Genomic DNA, 6,000 nt, shown 5'->3' with positions numbered 1-6,000 from the left:
AATGCAATTGCACATTTGCTTCTGGTAATTTAAAGAGATATCATTAAATACCATAGATTTTTAAAAACTTTTGAGAATATTGGGAAAAAAAATACAAAACAGGAGAACTGCAAGATGCTCTCTCTTTCTCTGCAATAAAAGCATATATAATACTCAGAATGAGGTGTAATTACTTGCATGAGTTGTGTATATAGCTGAGCATTAATATTTAGAAAAGAAGATAAAGGTCTTCAATCTTAAATCATTAGATTTCAAATACAAACAAACTCAAGATACCTAAGAAAAGGGTAGTGGAAATAATTAAGTACCCTATAAGTATATGTTTTTCTATCTCACATAGAATACACTAGAAATTTAGTGTTAAATTTTGTTCTTATAGCTTTGAAGTATTGCAGTTTCAAGGCCTGACTTTGGTGCTTTAAAAATGGTGAATTTCATCCTCTGCACATTCGTTCTTGCTCCTGCAGTTAAAACACTGTAAAGTTTACACATAATACATTTCTTGAGGAAAATGCTGAGCCTTGTGACTCAGGCTGTTTCAAACTCTCCTCTGCCATAGATGCAGACAACCAAATGGAAACGATGCACATTATTTATAAATTGTTAACTACTTCTAAATATGCTTCACACGACCAGCTTTGCTGAGATCTTACATCCATCCTTGCAAGCTTCATAAAACAGTAGCAGGCTAAAGTTGCACACTGAACATTAATTCTCTTTGGAGAGAGTACAGCCGTAGCAATTACCCTGAAAAAAGGTCAGATATCACATTCCTTTATGCTGACTTTGATGTCAAATTGAGTCACACTGTGGGTTTGGATGCTGTATGACTTTTTTCTGTGCACTGTGTCATGAGTACTCAGCGCTCCTCTGGCTTATGAACCACTGATTAAGCATTCATATTTTTCAGAGCATCACATATCATTTACCACTATAGTTTGTATTTATTTTTATAGAAGAGCTCATATAAATATTTAAAATCAAGCTAGAGCTATAGGAAACAAATGAATTTATGTAAAGGCCTGTCGTTTTATATATTTTTGTTGTTGCTTACCCTTGAATGCTTATTTGCTTAGTTGTGTTTAACTCTTTGCGATCCTTTGGACTGTAGCCGCCAGTCTTTTCTGTCCGTGGGATTTTTCAGGCAACAATACTGGAGTCGGTTGCCATTTTCCTCCTCTAGGGGATCTTTCTGACCCAGGCATCAAACCCATGTCTCCCGTGTTTCCTGTATTGCAGGCAGATTCTTTACCCACTGAGTTATCAGGTCCTGCTTACCTTTAATTGTCTGTAAAAATTAATAGCACTGAATGAATACTGGACAGAAAAATTTAAATACAGAATCCAATAATGATGCTCTAGTTTTATCACTAATATTTTAAGTTTCTAGTTCATATGTTTTTCACACTTACTAATTGAGATAGAATTCTGAAGTCTACTAGGTATCAAAATATTCAGGAAACTTAAAATATGGGACTAGATTAGATATTTTAAAATGTATCCTTTATCATATTGACATTTTAATCTTTATTTATTCATAAATATTGCCAAAATTCCAGTTTAACTAATTCTAATCCATTATTTCTTGAATATTATTTGCATTCAGTATTTTTATTATATCTCTAACTTGACCTATTAAATAATGAAAAAACAATGCTATTAGTTCCAAGACTGAATTGGTGGCAATGTCATTCTGGCTTAATAGACTACAATTTTATTAAATAATGTAAGTTCAGTTGTCCCAGGGTCATTTGATTAGGAAATATTTAATAAAGGCATTAATATTTACTCCTACCCAACCTGCAGCTGGAATTTCATGGTGTGAGAGCACCAGGTTAATTGAGTTTTATCACAAAATCTCTAGATCACTTTAGAAATAACTATAATACACATTCCCTAAAGTCTTATCTATGAAAAGCAGGAAAACAGAGGAAAAATGATTAACATATACCTAGATTCTGCTCACACCTTCAGCCTAGATATTATTAAAAGTTTGAGCAACTGATGAAACTTTCTTTGGAAAGAAATTAAAAGTCACTTTTCTTTCCAAACCCTGGACAGGAATATGGAGTAAAGACAGCTAAGTCTTGATTTAGCCAATAGAAACAAGAAAATATAGGCCTTGAATTTTCTGTAGATCTATGGTTTCCATCAGTAGAAAAAAATCTTTTCTTAGAAAATTACTCATGGGTATACACCTATGAGGATAATAGAAGCCTAATTCTTCCCCTTGAATTTTCACTCTTTTAGTTCCCCAGAGTAAAAGGAGTATTAAAATTTGGGATTTATAGTTTCACTTTGTAACCCAATCAAATTTGAAAGGAGTAAGCCAAATATTCAATTATGTCCACCAGATGGGAATGTAGATTGGTGCAGCCGCTATGAAACACTAATTGAAAAGATACATACACCCTTCTGTTTACTGAAGCATTATTTACAGTAGCCAAGATATGCAAACAACTTAAGTACCCATCAAGAGATGAATAGATGTGATATATACTTCAAAACAAGCTAACCAAACAAATAGACTCATAGAAAAGGACATTTGTGGTTACCAAAGATGGTGGGTTAGGGGAGGAGAAATTGAATAAAAATGATCACAAAGTACAAACTTCTGTTTATAAGATTAAGTACTAGGATACATACTTCCCAGGTACACTAGTGGTAAAGAAACTGCCTGCCAATGTAGGAGACAGAAGAGATGTGGGTTTGATCACTGGGTTGGAAAGATCCCCTGGAGAAGCGCATGGCAACCCACTCCAGTATTCTTGCCTGGAGAATTCCATGACAGAGGAGTCTGGCAGGCTACAGTCCATAGGATTGGAAAGAGTAGGACAGGATTGAAGTGACTTAGCACGTGCAAATATTAAAAATGAAAGTTGTTGAGAGAGTAAATCCTAAGAGTTCTCATCACAAGGAAACTTTTTTTCCTATTTATTTGATTTTGTATGTATATGGGAGGATGGGTGTCCTCTAAACCTATTGTGGTGATCATTTCATGATGTAAATCAAAGCATTGTGTTGTACATCTGAAATGTATACAGTGCTGTGTGTCAATTATATCTCAGTAACACTGGCAAACAATATGCTCACCAGAGAATAGTACAGGGTATTAACTAAAGTACAGATTATATATATGTAGTTACAATTTATCAAGTTCTTACTATGAGCCAGATGAAGTAGTTCTAAAGTTCTAAGTACTTTATGTGAATTGATTTATTTAATCTCTACCACAACCTATGAGGGAAGTCTTATTTGTATCCCCATTCTAATGACAAGGAAATTGGGGCACAGACCTATTCACATCTTGCAAAAAGACTTAGAGCTGCTATGAGGTACACTCCAGATTAAATGAGTCCATCTTACTTTGGAACCTATATTATGGATAGGTTTAACTGAAAGAGCCAAAATTCTCAATAAAATGAGTGGCCAAGACATAGGAGGCAGATGTACACGCCTCAGCCAGGAAAAGAAATTTTGTTCCCCGGAACACAATCATGATGTCAGTAATATATGACTATAAGATGCCAACAAGTTTCCTATCTTGGTTTTCATATATTTTAAGAATAACTTGGTTTGTTTAATTTTCCTCTACTAATGTAGATAGTAGATTAAAAAGCAGAGACATTACTTTGCCAACCAAGGTCTGTCTAGTCAAGGCTATGGTTTTTCCAGTGGTCATGTATGGATGTGAGAGTTGGACTGTGAAGAAAGCTGATCGCCGAAGAATTGATGCTTTTGAACTGTGGTGCTGGAGAAGACTTTTGAGAGTCCCTTGGACTGCAAGGAGATCCAACCAGTCCATTCTAAAGGAGATCAATCCTGGGTGTTCATTGGAAGGACTGATGCTAAAGCTGAAACTCCAATACTTTGGCCACCTCATGCGACGAGTTGACTCACTGGAAAAGACTCTGATGCTGAGAAGGATTGGGGGTGGGAGGAGAAGGGGACGACAGAGAATGAGATGGCTGGATGGCATCACCGACTGGATGGATGTGAGTTTGAGTGAACTCCGGGAGTTGGTGATGGACAGGGAGGCCTGGCGTGCTGTGATTCATGGGATCGCAAAGTGTCGGTCAGGACTGAGCGACTGAACTGAACTGAACTGAATGTTTTATCCAAGTGTGTGTGCCGATTAGTCACTCGGTTGTGTCTGACACTTTGGGACCCTTTGGACTGTAGTCCTCCAAGCTCCTTGTTCTATGGGATTCTCCAGGCAAGAATACTGGAGAGGGTTGTCATGCCCTCCCCCAGGGGATCTTCCTGACCCAGGGATTGAACCCACACCCCCAGCATCTCTTATATTGCAGGCAGATTCTTTACCCACTGAACCGTAGGGGAAACCTTTACCCAAGTGTAACACTCTCCCAATATTCTGAGATTGTAAATTCCATGAAATCAGGAACTACTTGTGATTTATTTGTAGCTGTATCCCCAGTTCCAAACACATAGTCAATGAAGAAATGTTGAAAAGTCAATGAATGCTGAATGAGGAAAGAGTGAATTTGGAAGAAATGATGATTGAGTTTACTGAAAGCAAGCAAGGAGTTATGTGTGGAAGGAATTCAGTCCAGACACCATCAGTTTGTCACTTAGCATGTATATTTCAATAAGCCTCTTTGAAATCCCAGGCTCAGAATTTAGACCCAACCTGGACTTCCCTGGTGGCTCAGATGATAAAGCATTTGCCTACAATACGGGAGACCCGGGTTCAATCCCTGGGTCGGGAAGATCTCTTGGAGAAGAGATCTCCACTTGGAGAACTCACTCCAGTGTTTTTGCCTGGAAAATCCCATGGACGGAGGAGCCTGGTAGGCTACAGTCCATGGGGTCACAAAGAGTCATACACAACTGAGCGACTCCACTCACTTTATTCTAGTGCTTAAATAATAGCCATTGAATTCATGGGGTCGCAAAGAGTCGAACACGACTGAGCGACTGAACTGAACTGAACTGAAGTGACAAGTAAAGATAGATTCTGAACCCTGAGTAATGTTTACCATATGAACTCTCTTGGGAGATGTCTTTTAGAACAGATGTCAGTAAATTTTTAGAAACTGATGCAGAACCAAAAAGGTAGAGTGAGTAAAGACATAGAAGTAGCTGTTAGAATGAGAGTAGGAAAAGAGTGGAATATCAAAGACTTGATAGATATCTGGATCCAAGTAATTGAGACTAGAGTAAAGGTGGAATTCTTCTGGGAGGGAGTCCATGTTCATGAAAAATTGCTTTTAAGGGCTAGTTTAAATGGAGTTTTTGTTGTTTTTTTTTTAGCAGCGTATACCGACGTTTAGGTTGAAGAGACAAATAGGAACTAGGAAAGGAAAGCAGTAGTCAATGAAATAGCAATAAAAACAGAGATTGTAATATCCTAGAATCACCTGAACAAAATGTTTAAAGGAAAAAGGAATGGTTAACCATACTGAACACTGATGATAGGTCTGGTAGAGTGACCTGCTCTTTGTTAACTTGAAAGAGAGCTATTTTTGTGGAGTGGTATAAGCAAGACTACTTGAAATAGGCTCAAGGGAGGAGGGGAGAAGAGGAATTGAATATGATGACTATCTATAACTCTTTTCAAGAAGTCTTACATGTTATAGGATGCTTGGGGCTGGTGTGCAGGGATGACCCAGAGGGAGGATAAAGGGAGGAGGGAGATGGGAAGGGGGCTCAGGAAGGGGAACTCATGTACACCCGGGCGGATTCATGTCAATGTATGGCAAAACCAACCAATATAATATTGTAAAATAAAAATAATAAAAGAAAAAAAAATGGATTAAAGACCTAAATATAAGACTGGAAAACCATAAAATTCCTAAAGGAAAACAAAGGCAAATACTCTTTGACATATGGGAGCAATATATTTTTGTATCTGTCTCCTGAAGCAAAGGAAATAAAAGCAAAAATAAACAAGTGGGACCCAATTAGACTTAAAAGCTTTTGTTTAGCAAAGGAAACCATCAATAAAACTGAACGGTAACCTACTGAATGGGAGAAAAT

This window comes from Moschus berezovskii, chromosome 14 (genome assembly GCF_049115385.1).
Source record: "Moschus berezovskii isolate FMDL1 chromosome 14, NW_MosBer_1.0, whole genome shotgun sequence".
Classification (NCBI taxonomy): domain Eukaryota; kingdom Metazoa; phylum Chordata; class Mammalia; order Artiodactyla; family Moschidae; genus Moschus; species Moschus berezovskii.
The sequence above is the reverse complement of the archived record's forward strand: the minus strand, read 5'-3'. Positions refer to the sequence as shown.